Source organism: Carettochelys insculpta, chromosome 8 (genome assembly GCF_033958435.1).
Source record: "Carettochelys insculpta isolate YL-2023 chromosome 8, ASM3395843v1, whole genome shotgun sequence".
In the NCBI taxonomy this organism is placed as follows: domain Eukaryota; kingdom Metazoa; phylum Chordata; order Testudines; family Carettochelyidae; genus Carettochelys; species Carettochelys insculpta.
In genome coordinates, this window is record NC_134144.1 from 6,950,706 (window position 1) to 6,971,932 (window position 21,227).

The 21,227-nt window shown below is 42.1% G+C and overlaps 1 long non-coding RNA gene across 1 annotated transcript in view; it reads right to left on the reverse strand.

Moving 5' to 3' along the window:
* Positions 1-21,227, reverse strand: part of LOC142016836 (uncharacterized) — a 137,631-nt gene that overhangs the window by 76,995 nt on the left and 39,409 nt on the right. Inside the window, exon 2 of the long non-coding RNA XR_012646400.1 lies at positions 3,571-3,642. This is a non-coding gene — a long non-coding RNA (uncharacterized LOC142016836). The remainder of the gene's footprint in view (positions 1-3,570; positions 3,643-21,227) is intronic.

The window sequence follows — 21,227 nt, forward strand, 5'->3', positions numbered from 1 at the left end:
TACTAAAAACACCTTTCAAGAACTATATTGTATGTCAGGGTGCATTAAAGGATGTAAAACCAAAGGCATTGTGAGAGGCTATATGACAAGAGGACATATGGGGACCACTATAAAAGTCATTTATGTGGTAGCCTGCAGAAGGTCAATATATTTCAGCTATTGGCAATGAGTGTTCCAGGCACTTGGAAAGAGAAATGCTGTCATCAGCTTCTGTCAGGGCAGGTTGGCAAGTAAGCAACTGTAGATGGATGTCTTCAAAGAGACAAATAGGAATGAAGTACCCGACTCCCATTGATGCCCAGCTGCTCTTTGTGATGTATGAAAATCTTCTGCAGCATTCTACCCCTTCTGCATCCTCTCAAGCTGGTTTAGGTTCTGTCTATGCTGTGAGCTAGGGGTGTGATTCCACTGCTCATGTACACATACCTGAGCAAACAGTGGGAACTACACTACAGGTTGAACCTCTCTAGTCTGGCACCCTCAAACCAAACCAGAGAACGTTGACCATTGTCTAGCAATATTACCAACACTTTCACTGCTTGCTGGGCTTTTAGAAGCTATTTAGGGGTAAATAACAGCACCCAACATTGAAAGCCAGAATTGGTGGATGTTAAAAAGTTTTATGGGACCATGGAAAGCTTGGCCACACCTATGTTAAATGGTTACCCGGATAACGAAAATGATGCTGGACAACAGATGTTGCCAGATCAGTGTGTGCCAGATTAGGGAAGTTCAACCTGTAATGGGAATATGAAAAGCGAGGTACTACAGTAGCATGGGCAGTGACAGCAGAAGCATGACTGAGCCATACAAAGTATGTGCCCCCCGTTTCCAGACCAATTAGCACTCAGCCATGTCTCTGCTGCCCAAGCTACCATGGCTACACTATTTATACCCCTGCTAGTTTTCATCAAGCTACTGTGAGTACAGGCACACAAGCAGAGGGATCGTGCCACTAGCTTGTAACGCAGACAGAGACATAAAAAAGTAAGGCTGGAAGGGACGCTGATCATTCATCTAGCTTCCCACTCCATGCTGAGACACGAGTCAGTATTTATAAAGGATCCCTGAGAATGTTTGTCTAACCTGTTCTTGCAAATCTCCAATGCAGATTCCACAACCTCCCTTGGTGACTCAACTACCCATAAAGTTATTAAGTTTCTTAATGTCTGACTAAATTGCCATTGATGAAGATGAAGCTCATTACTATTTCTCCTGCCTCCTGTGGATATGGAGAATAAAACACAGAAAGACTGGCCCCCTATAGACCAACGTCGAAACCATCTTTCCGCTCTGCAGGGTGACCTATTCCACACCCTTGGGTTCTTTGAATATAGATCAGTTGGAGCCTGTGAGAGAGTGCTCAGAAGCCATTAGAAATACTTTAATGGGAGTCACTTGTCTTCCTATTTTATTCTCCCCCTTCCTGCTCTAACAGAATAGCAGTGGAACCAGCACTATCCTGTTTTGCTGGTGTATCAGATATGTAACAACATAATGAAGTCTGATTCTCTCCTTCAGCAAAACAAAACAGCAGACATATAGCACTTTAAAGACTAACACAATAATTTACTGGGTGATGAGGTTCTGTGGGACAGACCCCACTTTTCCAAATTTCCTTCACATGCATGATCAAGTAATGGGGTGGCTGTATTACCATATACTGCAGGACACTCTCAAACCATAACCTTCTGGGCTGCACTGTTCCTTAGGCGGACTCTTAGCTTTTATAGCTGCAGCCGTGGGAGTAGAATGGCATCTCCACAGCTGGCGGGTGAGGTGGCCAGGCATGCAGCTCCATGCTTCAAGAGGTTTCTCGTGAATTGAATGGAGTCAGCCATCTGGTTGCCCACTCTCCCGCTAACAGAACACTCCAGGTGAAGGGAATTAGCCAGCTGAGTGGCCCCTGGACAGTCCAGGCACAGAGTGCATGCTTGTCGTGGAAAATGCCAATTGAGAAAATGAGTTGCTGTCAGCTGAGGCACCTTAGAAAGGGATTAAAGGCTAAAAGAGGGCTAAGGGGTTGTGTGTGGTGGGAGAGGGGAAAGTCAGGGGCTGTTACAAAATCCAGGAGTTTTACTGGGTGCTAGTTTCACAGTGAATTTCTCAAAGACATGCTTGTGCTGTCAGGCCTTTCCTTTTTCTTTCTGATATGGGTATAGTCCTGAGTAAGAAAATATTCTGTAATACCAAACACGCACCACCTGGTGTTTCTACAGTAGACCAGGTCTACACTAGGAAAATAAGTCGATTTCAGATGCATAATTCTAGCTGTGGCAATAGTGTAACTAGAGTTGACATATCTGCAATCAACTTTCTTGGCCATCCGCACGGAAGACAGTTGATGGGAGAGTTTCTCCTGTCGATGTACCTTTCTACTTGCAATAGCAAGGAGTAGAGGCGTGGACTGTTGACCCCTGATAGGTTGATTTTATGCGTCCCTACCAGGTACACTAAATCAAACCCCAAAAGATTGATGCTGAGCAGGTCAATCTTCCGAGTAACGTAGACGTGGCCTTAGAAAAATTACCAGCTGGAACAATACATGTAGGTTTTCCAGCAGTTTTCTCACACGGTGCAGCTGTGGACAGACTTTGTTTTATTGGGCAAAAGAAAATTACTATGCTTCATGTAATCAGCACAAGATGACATGTAGGGTTTGTCTGGCTGTGAGCCATCATGAAGGTACGAGTCCATATTGACTCTTATGGCATTATTCAACTGAAGAGGTTTGCCGCTTGTCAAACAACTTAAACTTAGGAGGAAGCTTTATGGAAAATACTCCATGCAGGATCACAGTGTTGCATAACAGTGCTTTCTGGAAATATTTAGATAAGTGTATGGGCTTCTTATGGCATTTGAAAAACCGGGACATGGCACTCTTTTGTCAGCAGCTTGATGAGGACAATGTTCATATTTAATTAATATAACTTTGTGGTAATCGCTCTGAGAGTGTGCAAAGCTGAGCTGAGAGAAAACAACAGCACCAAAGCCCAGCAATGCAGAATGAAATTATCAGTTTAATGAGCTGTGAAATTATCCATTCTGTTGTATGGGAAATTAACCACAGCTCACATTATAGCCTGCCATGGTTGATAGAGTTCAGTCAGGACTATCCAGGAAAGTAGTTGCCTTTGCTATGCAGACTCTGACATGTAGCTCCAGGATGATTTTGAATGGATTTTGTCAGCCGCAAGATACCGAAAGGGGCAAAAGGCTGCTGTTTCCATAGCAAAATCGTCATGGTTTTTCCTTCATAACTTCCTCAGCCCATTTATCACCTCCCAGGCAGGATGTGTGGTGGGCTGCCAGGAGTAAACTGTATTTTCAAGATCCATAACATTTCTTGAAGGGAAGGCAAACCCGAGGTCTGTTCATTTTCTAAGGGATGGGATAGGGGAATGCTTCAGCATGCCCATCAAATGTGGATCTTGTACTCTGAAATCAACAATACCCTCCTGCAGGAACTTGGGAATCTTATGCCTTCCTAGATAGTCTATCTGACAGCCAGTGGTTTAAGTAGCTGACCTGTGAGAGAACTAATGGAATAAGCAGCTCATCAACACGTACCTGGAGGTCACTGCCCTTCTGTGCACGCCAAAGATCACACCCCATCATCTTCTTTAGAATCGAGCGCTGTGGCTGGGAAGATACAAAATAAAGGGTTTTCAGAAAACACAACATAACACCAAGGCAATTGCTTTAGCTCTTGTGCAAATGGAAAATGAGCTATCATCCACAATCACTTGGATCTTGCAGAGGTGAGTAGTGTGTGGATTCCAGGTGGGGGTACTGGCCACATGCCTGACTACATGCCAGAGCCAATAACTAGTTTTCTGCCCAACCCTGACTGAAGTCCCTGAGAACATAGATGTACTGTTGCTCTGCTGGATTCCAGCTTCATCAGCTAATTCCCCTGAATGGTTGCTCCAGCAGTACTGTAACTTGGTGGGGTTTAGTCTCCCACACTAATGAAACAGGAGAGATCTGCGACCACATTACAGTGATAGAGCTACTGTACACATTTGAATCCTGAACAACACACAAGCATCATCTGAAGGCACTTGAACAGTATAATCAACGCTGCCTCGTGAGAATCCTTAATAGTTCTTGTGAGATGAGATGCGTGAACACGAGCATCCTGGAGGAGTCGAACATGGACAGCACTGAAGCCATTATCATTTGCCAACAACTTTGTTGGATGGGTCATGTGGCTTGGATGTCTGATCAGCAGCTCCCAAAACAGATTCTGTTTTCCAAGTTGGAGGAAGAACAGAGGAGCATTCAGTGCCAGCGAAAGCGATATATGGACACGCTGAAGGCACACGTGAAAAAGTGCAGCATTGGTGTCGACACTCAGGAGAACCAGGACTGTCCCCAGTGGAGAGCAGTAATCCATGAGGGGCTGGTGCAATTTGAGAGGTCCAGTCGCAGTACAGACGAGGAGAGGTGGAGAAAAAGAAAAGACCGGCAAAAACTGCCCTGTGCCCCTCCAATAGCTACCAGCTCTGGCCCCTTCTGCGATAAGCCCTGCGGCTCTAGAATCGGGCTGGTCAGCCATCCATGGGCTCACAAATAGGAGGGTGACATGAAGATGTCCTACTCGTTAGCAAGTGACTACCAACAGAGATGGTGACTATGCCATTGCATACTGTTGAATTCTTGCAATACCTGATAGCTGTTTCTTTCAGCGTGTGTGGCTGTGCATTCATAACAAAAGCATATGTCAGCTCAAACACATTGGGGCTGTGGCCACACTAGCCCCTCCTTTTGGAGGGGCTATGGTAACTTGGCACTTTGGGATATGCTAATGAAGCACTACTATGAATATGCAGTGCCTCATTAGCATAATGGCTGGCAAGCTCGCTTTGGAACGTCTGGTTTTGAAACGAAGCTGCCCGTGTAGCTAGTTTTGGGAATAAGAGGCTTTGGAAATCGGGGGACCATTTCGAAAAGCCCCCCAAATATACGGGCACCTGTGTTTCAAAACCAGCAGTTTTGAAGCACGCGCGGCTGTCATTATGCTAATGAGGTGATGCATATTCATGGTGGCACCTCATCAGCATAACCCAAAGTGCCACATTACCATAGCCCCTCTGAACACAGCCTGGCAGTATTGTGTCCTACAGCATAAAATTGATTTATGGTCAGCTATTATGTTGATTTTACAGCTTTCAGCAACTCCTGGTGCGGTTGTCATACCTCCTATTTTTTCCAGGCTGTCTGTCTGAGTGGTGGGGTTGTGTCTACTTTGGTTTGTTAGAAACCCTTTCTCCTGACAACTCTGCTAGTTGGAATGGCACCTGCTGTCTGAATGGGAAATGGATGAGTAACCTGGAAATCATAACACCATTAGGCAATAGAGTCCCTTATTTATCAGAAGAATGTTAACTTTTTGGGTTATGCTTTTAAAAAAAAATAATCAAAAGCCATATGCCACAGAAAAAGTGAATCTATTATTGTTTCAGCTACTTTCCTCATTTATTCTGTCCCCAGGTCATTCAATTTACTGCTAAGCATATGCTTTCCTTTAGCATAAAGAAGGCTGCCACCAAACACGGTATCTTTTTTTAAATGGATTGTGGTGTAATGTAACATTTACCGTTTGTAATGTGACCTTTGCATTTTATCTCCTTGACACATTCAACCTGCACGGCTTCTAGGTCTAGATTCATATAGCTGATAAGAACAATAATGAATTTCTGGCATTTGCAATAAATTGATCATTAGATGGTTACTGTGTGATTTTTTTTTAAGGAAGTAGACCAGAAAATTGGATTTCTTTGGATTCTTCGTGAACATTTGTCCAAAAATAAGCTCTCATGATTACTTTGATACAGCAGATTATTTCATTGTCTCATTAGCAATGGCTAAAGTGAAAAGACCCTTGACATGTTCTTCTAGCTGACAACTTTTGTCTTAGATTTCATTTCCACTTTGAGCATAGCCCTTGTCCTTCCAGGAAAGTTTTACAATTGTTTGCACTCTCTGAGAATCTATATGACCTTTGCAGTAGTTGTCTTCTGAGGAGTGACATAACATTGTTAACATTGATCTTCCTAAAGCAAAGTGCTATACTACCTTCCCCCTGGCCCTTACCTAGCCTTTGAGTGCAGTCAGTGTTCATACATGAAAAATCATATTTAGCTTACGGTATATACAACTTTATGAACTGTTTTATTTGCCACAGTAGCCAGTGAACAGTGATCAGATTTTCTGGGTCAAGTCTTGTGTTGGGGGCGGGGTGTGAAAATATAATCAAGATTATTCTGCTAGACACTATTAAAACTTAAGGACATTTTCAGTTACTTTCCAGCACATTCATTTGTTTCAAACAAATTAAGTACTGTATAAGGAACCTTGTGTTGTACGGATTATAACAGTAGTCCCAACTGGGACCCGTGGCGTTACCACCTGCCCCAAAGAATTAATGGCCTTAATAGATAACGCAAAGGATTGGAGAAAGACAGCATCATTATCTCCATTCTACAGATGAGGAATTGAGACTGTAAGATTGTGATTTTTTTTAAACCGTCCATATCCTGAATACCAGTGCCTTAACCACATGGCCATCCTTTTGCTCATAACGTGCCTGTGCTTCTCCATGTATATTAAACACTGTCTTGTATTTAACCTCTCATCTCTCTACTTTAGTTATCCCGACTGTCATAATTAGCAGGTCCTCTCTTGAAACTGTCTATGGGAGTAACATGACATGCACAGTATTCAAGGCGTACTGCTTGAGTCCTGAGTTAAAACCTCACATTTTTGCATAGAGTGAGTTGAAAATTTTTAACTACCATTTATGAGGACAAAAACTGCTGTTTTGACAGGATAGAAAGTGATGCGGGTAGACCAGGGCTCTTGAAGCTCCTTCTGAAAGCCATAGTGTCTTAGCACACCCTATCCTAAAAAAGAGGAGTGGAGGTGGGTCCTCCAAGCTGCCTAGAGTGCCTTTCTGTCATGTATCCAATTGGAGAGCATCTGCAATGCAACAACAAACAAGGCCCAAACCGGTCATGTGAAAGAAACTGCACCATTAGAGACAGTCAGTTACCGCCTGGATCCCAGGGAGTGTGGATGGTGCCCCTGGCTAGCTGAAGGACCTCCAATAGAGCAAAAGCAGCAAGAAGGAGCTGCTGGCACTGAGTACAAGACTACAGCTGACTGATAAGTGTAAAATACACATACATGAGCCCAAGAAAAAGAAATGAACTTTAATTAAAGGGGCACAGCAAGTACTTGCAGGGTCTGTAGTCTAGGATCTGGAACTGTGGTCAGGCCTGAGGTCCCCCGACCACTGCCCACTGGGCAAATGACCCAAACATGGAGCTGTGGTACACCCTTAGAAGAGGAGCTGAACTATGTAGCAGCACAGCTCAAGAGCTGGATCCAGAAAGGCTCAAAAAAAGGTGAAAAGTCCCCAGGGAAAAAGCTCTGAGTCATGGCTGCATTGCAGGGTGGATGGACTATGTGATGGTTAACCCAGAAAAGGCTGAAGGACTGAATTAGGACTGAGCCCAGGGCAGAGTGCTGAAAGACACAGGCGAATGGAGGAAGGGTACAGCGCTAGGCCCCTGTTGGACTATTTATGGACCTGGGCCAGGGAGGGATGTAAGCCAATATCAAAGGATGCTGAGATAAGCCCCCACTGCACGGTATACCCCAGAAAAGGTTTGTGTTGCTGCAGAGATAAGCTGTGTGAGATTCAGCCAGAAGACTGAGTAACTGAAGATAAGGGCAAAAACAACAAGAAGTCCGGAGGCACCTTATAGACTAAAAGATAATTTGGAGCATAAGCTTTTGTGGGCAAAGACCTGCTTCATCAAATGATAAGGATTTTATTGAGCAAATGTTTCAAAGGGAAGTTACATCGTGCACAAGTTGAAACAAAGAAGTCAGGGGAATCTGGGGAGCAAAGTTGGGTTAAGGGGGACGAGTAAGCAAAAAGCACATTAAAAACAATAAATGTAACCTGTCCTGTCCTGAATGAAGATAGGTGGGTATTTAAACCACGATCTATAGATGTCCTTGGCAGGCACCATCCATGCAACAAAAAGAGTCTTAGTTTCTGATAAAGTAAATTGTCCTATGGGTGCAGAGTGCCCCACAATGCGCTGGGTCTTCTGTCCTCTTTGGTCTAGCAGAATACCTGAAACAATAAACTTAGTCCATTGGGGAGGAAGAGGTTATCGCAATCGGATAGGGAGGGAGTGCAGGCACAGTCGAGGGCGCTCAAGATGGATGCCAACTTGTTACAGAAGGATTTAAGGGAAACACACTGATTTGTTAAAACTCTTGTTGGGAAGTTATTGAAACAATTTGATAAGGTCAGCACAAAATATTTGGAATATTTCATTTTGCAAAAAGAGAAGTCCTAGATTTTGATGTTTTTTTTACCCCAGTGAAAAACTGTGAAACCACTGAATTTCCTATAAGCCAGACAACCCGTTTTTCACTGCCTTCTATTTTAGAAAACTAGAATTTCTGGTCATCATTTAAATTTCATATCTCTAAGCAGCAATTAGGTGTTCTGGGAAGTATTAGCCATTATTAGGTAGGTAATTATTTTCCTTTATAACATTCCTTCATATTACTTCAGCAGAAGGTTAGGCTGTGGTATTGCTGATGTGGTGGTGGTGAAGCTCTGTGACTTATCAGGGCACAGGCTAGGCTAGTGTGGGGCTGTGTCACCCCTGTACTACAATCTTGTGTGCCTTACAATGCCTTGTTGTACCAGCCGCCATCTGAGTCACATCCAAAGCCCAGTCCTGCGTGCCTGTAACTGCAGCCAGCCTGCCAGCTATATGTTGGCTCTCCCCAGCCTTGGTTATACTTCAGGGTGACCCCAACATACCCCTAGTCCTGGAACTTCCCCCAGAAATGTATTACTTTACGGCCGAACCCTCTCCCAGCCAGTATAAATGTGTGAAGTCTGTTATTCCTTTCAGGAAATAACATGCCAGTTTATCATTTGAAATATTAAGACACTTCATCTTAGACACACTGGATTAGATAAACACTAAAACAAGCTTATTAACTACAAAGAATTTTTTGTGTATAAGAGGTGATACGTAAAACTCAGGAACAATTACAAAACAAAGTTAAAATGTGTACAAAACTAGCTGAGGTGCAAAGCAAACTTTTTCATTGCATGCGCCAACAGAACACTGGCCAGTCTTCAGCACCCCTCCCTGGGCAGGCCAATGGCTGTTTTCTTTTTGCAGTCTCGGTACAGAGAATGAGGGCAGTCATCCTTCTGCACAGTTTGTGGAACCATTATATCGTGTAAAGTCAGTTCCACAATTCATGTGCTTAACTTCTGCACCTCGCTGAAGCAGAGCCTGCTCTGCTATTTCATAAGTGCAGTTCACTTACATTTCCATAATAGCTATGCCCTCCAACACCAAGAAAAGAACATTACTATCTCCAGAGAATTATGAACATAAGGTAGGATCTCTACCCCTTACACTGGTTAAAATGGCTGGAATGACATAAAGGGGCAACAAAAATCTCTGGCTGGAGTTTTTTTTTTTTTTAGTACAGGCCCTGCAGAACATAAACAAAGGGTATGGTCCCTTAACTCTCTCTTACAACAGATTTAAATGGAGGATTCCTTCACACAGCAGTTTGAAGAAGTTTTCACTCAGTCCTTAACAATGCTACGCTCTGAATACAACCGTGTTGGTTTTTTTTTTGTGGTGACAGTCACAGACAGAAGCCAATGCCTGATAGGAGGTTGTAGTGAATTGTTGACTGAGTTGTTGGCAATTTGGAGATAATGGGAAAAAAACCTTTGGTATTTCATTCTTAATTTTAATCTTTTAATCTTCCAAGTGAAGTGTGCCCTTCTACTTAGCAGAATTTTTGTTTGCTAATTAAATATGTGCTTAACTCCATCCCTGTTCTATAGAATACAGGCATGCTTAACTCTCTGTTGTGCTGAATCAAGAAAGGAACAAAGAATACATAACCATTATTCTCACCCTTGCACGTCTGTTTGTGTTTGCTTAGAAACGTATTTCTGGATTGAGGCCGAAATACCACATTTATAGAAATGATATTGTATAAATATTTGCAATGGAATTGTTGATACTATTTTTCCCCACTTTCTTCAAATCCAGACTCCTTCTGTACCATGAGTTGAACCAACAGGCCTGCTGAGTGAGACATGAAAAATGGAATGTGTCTTAGAAAGCACCAAAATCATTTGATTGGTGTACTGTGATATTTATGGTCATATTTATCCGGGCTAAAAACCAGGCTATGTCTACAATAGAGGGTTTTGTCAACAAAACCCAAGGAATATCCAGGTTCCCAGGGTGTTCTATTGACAGTAAATGGACAGAAAGTAGCCCTTTCGTCAACATAATACTTTTGTTGACAGAGGCATAATACTTTTGTTGACAGAGATCTGTTGACAGAAAGCTGGTCTGAATGTTCCAGGGGGGCCCTCTGTCGACAGACAGGGCTTCTGAGACACTGGGCAGCCATGTCTGCTGTTCTTCCAGTTGGCCATTTTGTCGAGAGAGCAGCCAGGCAGTCAAGCAGCTACTGTTGACGGAGCAGATTGCTCTTGAGATCTGCTTGCTAATTTGGCCGCAATCTTCTGACAAAAACTTCTGTTGACAAAATCGCTGTATTCTAGACATAGCCACAGAGGTCTTATTATTCATTACAATTTCTGATTCGCAGGAAAAATAATGGCTATGTGGAACAGGGATTCACTATGCAAGATACCTAAAATGTGGCATAAATAAATATTAGGAACCTGATCCTCTGTACCATTAATTTTCCTCTAGCAGTCTTGCTAAGCAAGTTACTTAACAAACATTTTTTTAAAAAGAAAAACTATAATAATTTTAAAATCTTTTGGAAGGTATTGTATAAATTGGAATTTTAGAAAATCTTGGTGTCCACATGTTCCTTTCATAAGCAAATAATGAATATTAGTAACCTTTGCAAAATTGAGCAAGAGGCTGATGTGCCCATGTTTTCATGCTGCTGCTTTTTTCTTTGAGGTTGGAATATGCTAAAATTTCCTGTGACTTTTCACTCTGATTTGAAATTTCAATAACCTTAAGTGAGACAGTGACATCTAGTGCCTGAAACAACACATTTGCTTAGACTCAAATTCTTTGAATTACTAGATTTGACAATATTTGAGAGGAAGTAGTACTTCCTATAACAGATTTGGAGCTATTATATAATATCTTTGACTACCTCTATACTAGAAGCACCTGTCTGCAGACTTTACTGTCGGAAGAGACGTTCAGACAAAACTTCTGTTGACAAACCCCATCTACACATAAAAGCGGATTGATCTTTTGATCCATTCCATCAACACAAGGGTCCCCCAGACCTTATACAAACATTTTTTTCCAACAGTTTTTGTTGAAAGAACATAATTTTGTGTGTAGATGCTCCGCAAGTTTTGTCTACAGAACTCTCTAGTGTAGACGTAGCCATTATGAATGCGGAAATGTAACAATTTTAAGAACATTGTAGGATACTGAGTCAGCAAGAGAATGTTATTGTATGGGTTTATTAGCATTTCTGGTGTGATGGTTTTGATCAAGCTTATATTCAGGGTAGTGGAATGTTTATTATGCCCAGAACAAAGCAAGCAGTCCTTTAGCACCTTAAAGACTCATACTTTATTTATTAGGTAATGAGCTTTCATGCAAAATACCCCCTTCTTCAGATTCTGGAGCATTACTGAAAAAAGAACTGAGAAAAAACTCTGGAATCGGCTAAATATAAAAATTAAACAGGGTATAGTCCCTTTTCCCACTCAGTAGTACCAGAGACAGTAGATTAGAGATAATGCTTGTGTAGTCCATGAAAGAAATATGCTATTGCTGGAGGTTGTAGATATTCGGGACAGTAACTTGAGCAAGTCCAACATAAGTTGAATGAATAGCTTGTTTGTTATGGAACAACACATCGGAGGTGAGGAAAACTTTCCTTTGTGAAAGAAATTAAAATATTTCAGCGTTTTTGTTCCAGATGGGTAGGAAAAGTTGAAATTTCCATTTTTTTTGTGTGTGTGTGTAACAGAAATTCCATGGGGGGTGGGGGGAACTATTTTATATGTCCCTGTGTTTTGTTTTGACTTTTTTCAATCAAAACAAAATGTTTTGACATTCACCCACCTGAAATGCTTCCTCCTGTTTTTATTGAATTGGGTTCATTTCAAGTCAGTTAACTAGAAAATGGCATTTTCTTAAAGAGGTGCATTGCCCTTCATTCTTACCCCCAGGCCAGGCTCTCTCTCTGGACTACATCTTCCATCCACAGCCAAAATTATGTGACTCTCATGATGCACCACAAAGCCAGTGGGAAACTTGTATTGCTTTATGGGAAGGCATCTTTCAGGGAGCCTGGTCCATAGAAAATAAGGGGAACCTGTTTTCTTTCAGGCCTGTGGGCAGCTTACAATATATATTTCCAGGTTTACTGTGTGTGCTGGTGGTACACATCCACACACAACCTCGCTATTGGCGTTGCACATAAGAAATTTGAATCCGCCCAAAAGAAAATTCGATCCGTCCAAGGATGGAAAATCTTAGTGGCAACACTGCTCCTCTGCCCTGCATGCTGTCAGGAGAGGGGTTAGGGCATCAGGGGAATGGGTGTGCATGGGTGTGGCCAATGGTGGAAGTGGGGAGGGGGCAGGGCCAGGCTGGCTGAAGGAGAGTGGGGGAGCAGGGCCAGTTGGAGTGGGGTTTGGGGCAGGGCCAGCTGGAAAGCTCAGGGTGAGGGGAGAACAGCAGGACACACTGTAGGGAGATGGTCCACATTTTACAAAAAAAGCAACCCCTGAATTACAGGTCTGTATAATCTTAGATCCAGCAGAAGAATCTTGACTCTGATTCCACATATGACATGGGCAGCTCTGCTGGGGTGGGAGATGATGGGGGGTATTAAAGCTGGGCAAGGAATTCATTTTTGTACCTAACACTCAAACCAAAACATCAGGAATAAAATTGTTTCTGGTCAAGTCGAAACAAAATCTTGGAGTTTTTTTTTTTTTTTTGTCTCACTTCTGGGGTTTTCTTTTTTTATAAAATCAATCTCGTCATGTTTCTAAATGAAACATTGTTTCAAAATGGAAGTGAAATGGTGTCTTTGGAAAATATCTAAATGAAACACTTTGACTTTTTCCAAGGAAAGTCATTTGGCAAAAACTATTCACCAAATACATCACCCAAATTCACAAATAGTTTTGATCACACTGAAACTATACTTTTGGGGCAAGTAAACATAGTCAGAACAAAACAAATAAAGCAGTACTGTACCACCTTTGAGACTGACAATGTTATTTACTAGCTTTTGTGAGAAAGATGCACTTCTTCAGAGCTGGAGAATTGCTGAGAGAAAAAAAAAAGAAAAACTGAGAAATCAGCTAAATAAGAGGTAAAAATGGGCAAAACCTCTGCAAAGTGTCTATTAAGTGGGATGTCTGCCATCCCTACGAATATCAATGGTGGGAAAATTGTCCTTGTAATGCGTAAGATAAATGAGATCTTTGTGGAGTCAGTGGTGATAGGTATCAAACTTCAAAATGAATTCCAGTTCAGATGTCTCCCTTCGTTATCTTATCTTAGAATCTCTGTGTTGTATTATACAGACCTTTAAGTGATCAATAGTGTGTCCTGCTAAATTAAAATGCTCAATTACTGGTTTGTGTGTGTTCGAGTTCCTAATGTCTGAATACATCCAGTTTGTTCAATCACCAGGCTCTGGTGGATTTGAAAGGCTGTAGAAGGGTAAATCTTGTTTTCTTTTCAAGTCGTTTGAGGGGATAATCCCTAATACCTGAGCAATTCCCAAATTCTGTTCTAATTTATGCTCTGCCTCCCATGTTTGGTACACCCTATGACAGGGTCAGGCGTGTGGGCTAGCTGTGAAGGGGTGAGAAAGCCCTGGTTAAATTAACAGATGGATACTTCAGGGCAGGGAGGAGCAGATGAGCTGGGGATGCAGCCATGGAGGGGCTGCTATAAATCAATTAGGGCCAGCTGGGCTCCCTTGAGGCTGCAACAGGACTGTTTAAAGGCCACCCTGACTGGGAGAAGGGGAGGAGAGCAGAGGAGGAAGTTGGAGTGAGGAGAGGAGCTGAGACCAAAGAAGGTGAGAGTGAGAAAGAGAGTTAGAGAGCAGAAAAAGAACACCAGTGTTGCCAGATAAGGCAGGGGAAGTGGGGAGTTCCCACAGGGAGTGTTGCCCCACAGGCAACCAGAGGGGCCTCTATCCCACACCCCCTCAGCCCTGGGTGAAGCATAGGACACATAGGAGCAAACCACAGCTAGGACACATGGAGCTTTAGCTACCTGCATGACTGTGAGCTGAACAGGGGCCTTGAGGACAGGACAAGGAGCACTGGGCTTAAACAGCAGCAAGGGAGGTTTAGGTTGAACATTAGGAAAAACTTCCTATCTGTCAAGGTGGTTAAACACTGGAATGAATTGCCTAGGGAGGTTGTGGAATCTCCATCACTGGAGATATTTAAGAGCAGGTTAGACAGACATCTATTGGGGATGGGCTATATGGTGCTTGGTCGTGCAAGGAGGGCAGGGGACTGGATTTGATGACCTCTCAAGGTCCCTTCCAGTTCCAGTGTTCTATGATTCTGTGATTCTATATGTGGAGTGGATGTCTGTGGACAGTTTTGGGGGGCAGAGGTAATTTAGGCCATAGCTAGCAAATGCACACAGGCCCATGTTTAATTTTAAGCATGCAAGTAGACTCAAAGTCAAGAGGATTATTCATATAAACATTACCTAAAATCTTTGCTGGATCAGTGTTGTCACCTTGGAAAGAGGCAGCCGGAAATAAAGATTTGGGGGGAAACACTAATTGGATGATGAAATGCTTGTCTAGTTCAGACCCAGCTGAAATGGAATACCTCACGGATGCAAAGGACAACACAAAGAAGGCGTATTGTAAACACAGTCTTTGCTGAACTCATCTTTCCTTTGAGACGGTCAAGTGTTTTCCCTGGATATTTAGCATTGCACACATCATTTATTCTATCCAAAATATGTGATGAATCCAAACAAGGGTTAATGATGAGTTGTGTTTACCTATAAACCTCTTGCTTTCCAATCATAAGGATTTAAATAGTTGTTCTTTACCCTTTATTTTAGGGACCATGATTGTTGGTTATTTTATTGGATTGTTTAAGGGTTTTGTTTTTTGGTGGTGGAGTTGTGGAAAAGTAACACTGACGAAAAATTTTACTGTCACTTTGTGCCAAATACAGGGTTTCAAAACCAGAAATGACTGTTTGATTTGACAGCATTTTCGAGCACAAATGATCAGGTGGCAATAATCTAAAATGTTTCATTCTTTCTGCTAAGCAGTCCACTAAAACAAATGGCTGGCTTTTGATTTATTGAGCCCTTGCTTTTTCCTTGACAATTTTTGTTTAGGTTTTGAAGAGTGCTTTTTGGCTACGTCCCAAAACAGTCCATTTTTTTCCAAAATGAGAGATTCTTATCACAATAATATTAGGAATGCATCTCCTGCAAGAGACTGGATGGCTATGGGGATCGGACATAAGTATATGTTAAACTTTGCCTAAAGGGTCTAAGGATATGTCTACACTTACAGGAAAACTGAATGCTGGTGGTCAGTTTTCAGGAGCTCGACTTAGCATGCCTAGCAGGGATCCACTAAATCGAACTGTCATGGAGCTGCTGCTGTCCCCAGTAGTCCTGGCAGTCACAAACCTCGTTGCCAGCTCTGCCCACATATACACACCAGCAACATCATTACAGGACCTAACCAGATCAGCCACACCATCGTGGGTTCATTCAGCTGCACATCTACCAATGTAATTTATGCCATCATGTGCCAGCAATGCCCCTCTGCCATATACATCGGACAAACTGGACAGTCCCTACGTAAAAGAATAAATGCACACAAATCAGATATCAGAAATGGCAATATACAAAAACCCATAGGAGAGCACTTCAATCTCCCAGGACACACAGTAGCAGATTTAAAAGTAGCTATCCTGCAGCAAAGAAATTTCAAGAACAGACTCCAAAGAGAAATTGCTGAGCTACAATTCATCTGCAAATCCAATACCCTCAGCTCAGGATTAAACAAAGACTGTGAATGGCTGGCTAAATACAAAAGCAGCTTCCCCTCCCTTGATGTTCACACCTCCAGATCTACTGATGACAATACAACTCAGCCTGCCTGACTGAGCTAACCTCGTTATCCCCAGCCTTGCTCTAGCCTATTTATACCTGGCCTTGCAGATTTCCAGGACCAGCATCTGAAGAAGTGAGTTAACTCACGAAAGCTCATGCTCTAAACTTTTCTGTTAGTCTATAAGGTGCCACAGGACCCTTTGTTGCTGCTACAGATCCAGACTAACACGGCTACCCCTCTGATACAAAGAGTAAGGGAACTCACCAAGAGAGATTCTCCCATCGGCCTTCCGTTGTTTGCAGAGTGGCAAAAATTGATTTTAGATAAATCGACACCAGCTACGCAGTTCTCATAGCTGGATTTGCGTATCTATTTTACCTGCTAGCATAGACCTGGTTTTCATTATATGTATTTTCCTGTGGTCACATCTCTGCATTTTACTTACATTCAATTCTAGTTTGATGAATCACCAATGTGGACTGAGATTCAGCAAGGCACTTAAATACAAGTTTGAATTTTAAACAGACAAGTTTTAAGAACAACAGCGTGTCCTGAAATCAGTGGGACAACTTATGTCCTTGAAGTTAAACTTTTGTATAAACATTTTCAAAAGCAAAAAGAGCAGTGGTTTCTACCTATCATGGCTGATGTGCAGGGTGGCATTATTAAAGTGGTTAATAGTAATAATATGTTGGTTTGTTCTTTAGGAGCTTTAAAGTTGTCTTTATTTATGCAAAGTACTTTAATTGCCTTGCTGCTTGTAAGAGCTGAAGCTAAAAAACGCAGGAACTAAAGGTGAAAATCCACAGTTGTGAATATTAATGTAGCTTTATTGCATCATCTTTCCCTAGTTATTGTTGATGGACAAATGGAAATGCCCTTGCAAGTGACAGCTATTTCTTTAAAAGGTGGCTTGTCTACTAATTCTTAATTGCCATAATAAAATGGCTCATAAAATGCTGGGTATTTTTTAAAAAGGTCAACATGAAAATGGCAGAACAAACATAATAGCATGATTAGATACAGCTCCAGCTTTTCTGTTTAATGGGAATCTTAGTGATTCTGTAAAATTAACAGTACACATCATAAAACACGTGACTTTGCGTAGCAAGCGGCACGTGAGAGTTTGCAGAGCAATTTTTGTAGGTATGTTTTATGAAATCCAACCACGAGAAAACTCATTTATTTATGCCTCTGCAAATCCTGAAACACTTAAGTCAGTGTAAATTCTGATTAAATATTAAGTAAAACCATCTGGCTTTAATGTACACTTTAAGGCCAATTCACATATGGTATTGCACAAGATTATAAATTCAGATATAAATAAATCATGCAGCTGCGTAATGTTAAATATCTTTTTATCGTATTGTGTTTGCCAGCAGTACTTGTTGAAAAAGACAAGCATAAAAATCGTATGCATCCAAAGCAATGGTGTACATACCTACAGAATATGTAAACTGGTCCAGATTTTAATGTCACCAGTGATTTTGGATGCTGTGGTTTTGGGGTTCACCTTGAAAGGAGAACTTATAGAGGGCTTGATTATAGAGCATGGGAGTGAAAGCCTGATCCCATTGACTTTAGTAAGGGTTTTGTCTGTGGTTTCAATAGGGCCAATATTTCGTACTGCATCATCTGTGGACAAGACCGGGCTTTCTCTTCAACCTGACAGCATGACTCCTTCAAGATGTCAGTCAGGAAGAGGTGAGGTATTTTTACAAGCTGTTCCCTAGGGTTTCCAGGGAATGATACTTCATAGAACAGCTAGTCCATGTCTGTAGGGAGCACCTGGGAGCTTTTGTCATATGGCATTTCTTTTGGAGGACTTTTAAAGAGACGTTCCAACAGCATGTGGCATAATGCAGAAGAATTTCTCCAAAGTCATGTACCCTGCATCCTGCAGCTGAGGGGAAATTGTTACATTTCTCAGTTGGGTTGAGAGGTCAGTCATTTCCAAATGGGAAAATGGATCATTTATCTGAAAGAGAAATTAGAACTGAGTGTGTTGGTCGGATCACGAATTGGGAGCACCCTTTTTAATATATGAATTCTCTGTTGTATTGTTTTCTTTTGAGAAAGGGACTTTACGCTTGAAGCCAACTACAAAACCAGCACAGTTGCCTAGGATAATTGCAGTGTGCAATGAAGTGAACTAGGCCCAGAGCCCCCAGACTGGAGGCCTCAGGGTTCTGCCACACCCCTAAAGAATAGCAGAAGAAAAAATTCTGTATGTGGCCTAGTGTAGTTGCAGGGAAGCAGCCAATGAGAGGGGCTTCAGGAATCAGCCAATCAGGGCCAAGGGGAGCCTATAAAAAGGAGCTTCTGCACCAGAGACAGGCAGCTCCTTACTGGAGCTAGAGGTTTGCAGATGGTGGTCCTGGCTGATCAAGGCAACTGTAGGACAATAGACAGCTCAGTGCTAGTAGGGGCTCGGGGAGGAAGAACACCTGGCTGGCTACTGGGGTTAAATTTAGAAGTGCACTGAGGTTAATGGTAGGCTATCGGTGAAGGCTGCGGTCATGGGCAAGTCCCATATGGAACTGAGCTGGGCGCTGGAGTAGAGGATAGGCCTGGTTTTCCCTTGCCTCCCACCCAGGCCACTGAGGAAAGGCTCACAACTGGTCAGCACTGAATGCCCCCTAGAAGAGGACTGAATTGGAGACTGGAAAGTAGGAGCCAGAACAGGGTGAAATCATTTCCTCCAGGAAGGAAGGCCAAGGTATAACCCGATACCGGGGCATGAACTGTTTTAAATTCATGCGCACCTAACCAGCAGGGGGTGTTCACAAGAGGTAAGTCCCAGGCCATTACACTGGACGTGTTATTGAACTTCATATTATGCTTTAGATGCAATGTATTTTGGATGACTTTAGATTTTGTGTAGTAACAGAGAGGTAGCTGTATTAGTCTGTATTCTAACAAAACAAACCAGCAGTCATGTAGCACATTAAAGATGAACAAATTGATTTATTAGGTGATGAGCTTTCGTGGGATAGACCCACTTCTTCAGATCTGTTGTTAGTCTTTAAAGTGCTACATGATCACTCTTTTGTGTTTTCAGAGTTTGTGGTATTCCTTTCTGACCATTATAAAAGCAGTCTATAAAAGCCCTTAAAAACTGCAGAAACTCGGTGACCACTTTATCCTCGGCTACACTGCTTGTGTTGAAGAAAGCTGAAATCACATCAGGGTTATTAACATTTAATAGTTGCTCCTGTGGCTGTGAAGTAATTACTTCTCCTAATGTCTTTCTCTATCAAGGATTTCTATTGTAATACTTGATGCAAAATGATTCTAGTGACATTATAAACTATAATGTAATGTCTCATAATGTCAACTGTTAGTACTATGAGGGAACCATTCTGTTATGGCTTATATTAGATTAGACACTCGCAAACTAAGCCAAATCCCAAGACAAAGGCCTGATGGCAACAGTCATCTCTTGTTTCAAAGTGATGGCTGAGCTGAATGTTTGCAGTGAATGTGGGAACAAATAGTCATTGTATCACACGATCAGCTGGTACACGCCATAGAATCCCATTGACATGACAGTTAAAATTTGCACCTTTACACCAGCTGAAAGTTTGGCCTGTTGTAGGTGGGTCCAAGGCGACCATCCCCTACGACTTTATAAATGTGTGGCCTTTGGTGACGTGTGGCTAAAAAATACAGTTTAGTGGTAGCTTTATTGTGTTGATTACTGTCAAATACCTTGTTCCCTACGTGGGTTAAACTTGAGGCTGGCTGGGATTATACAGATGGAATTTTCACTGTATGGTTCTAAGCAATGAAAAGGAAGTGGGCAGGGCTTAGTGTTCTGTTCCTTGCCCCATGAAACACACAGGGAATTTAGCACCTTATTTGGAACGGTTCCCCCAAAACTACACCAAATCAGGGAAGATGTGCAGAGAAGTGAAAACCAACAGCATAAAAGCCTATTGCTCTATATTACCTTCCAAACCTCTTCTCCCTAAAATGGTACATTTTGCAGTGGTGAAAATACTGAAAATAAGGTCCATTGCCTTTTAGAATTGCTTTGTGAGAATAAAGCATGTTCTTAAGCCCTTTTCTGCAAAGCATCTTGCATGATCAGTGCCTACGGTACTTTTATTTACAGCGTTAGATGCTGCTCATCAGACATGTATTGTCTGAGAAAATGAAACCCCCTGAAGATGAGCAGGGTTTCATTGATTTTGATGGGCTTTCAGTGAGTTATACTTCCATCAGCCAGTAACACAGTCCCATCTCTTCCAAGGAAACAGTTAATGCTGGTCTCTGGCTCTTTCTCACTCTGAGAACCTTGGCCAAGCTTTTCTGTAGTCTCTTCACTGAGGAATGTGGATTTAGCAGAAATAACTAGCTCACATTTGAATTCAGTTCCAATCTACTTGCTCCTGGCAGAAGAAGAGGAACAGACTTGACAACATTAAGCCAATTGTCAGCCATAGGTACTACTACTTCAGCCAACTAGAACCAGTCTAGTATTTATTTTTATGTGCCACAACTGGAACTTTTTATCTGAACTCCTTGCTGCTTCAGTGGTTCAGCTATAAGAGAACCTGAACAAGAGCCAACCTAGATTTTCATTTTCTCCTGAAAGTCCATCCTTTTTTTCTACCCTCTAACTTTGTTTTATTGGCTCTGTGAGGTGAGGGAAGAAAGTATCAACATGTGTCCATCCTCCTTCAAAACAAGCAGCTTCCAGATATGAACTGGTTGCTTGCAAAAAGCTGGTTGGATTTTTGATTGCACTTAGCCAGCATCTGCTTGGCAATGATTAGTAACTTACTAGATTGTATTTTTTTTCCTTTCTTTGAGGAATCTCATACAGGCCCCAGTCAGAGGCAGGACCCCACAAGAGAACGTGTCCCTATTGATCTGATGAACTTCTTGCCACCACTATAATAGGTTCACAGTGTGATAAATCAGTGGTGGAGTTTCAGCATCAAATCTAAGCTTCTTTCATTTGGAGCCTTAGTTAACATTTTTTTTTAAAAAACCACCTTTGACGTATGTTGCTTAGCTGGTTGATTCACGAAATAACGGGATTTCTCTGCACT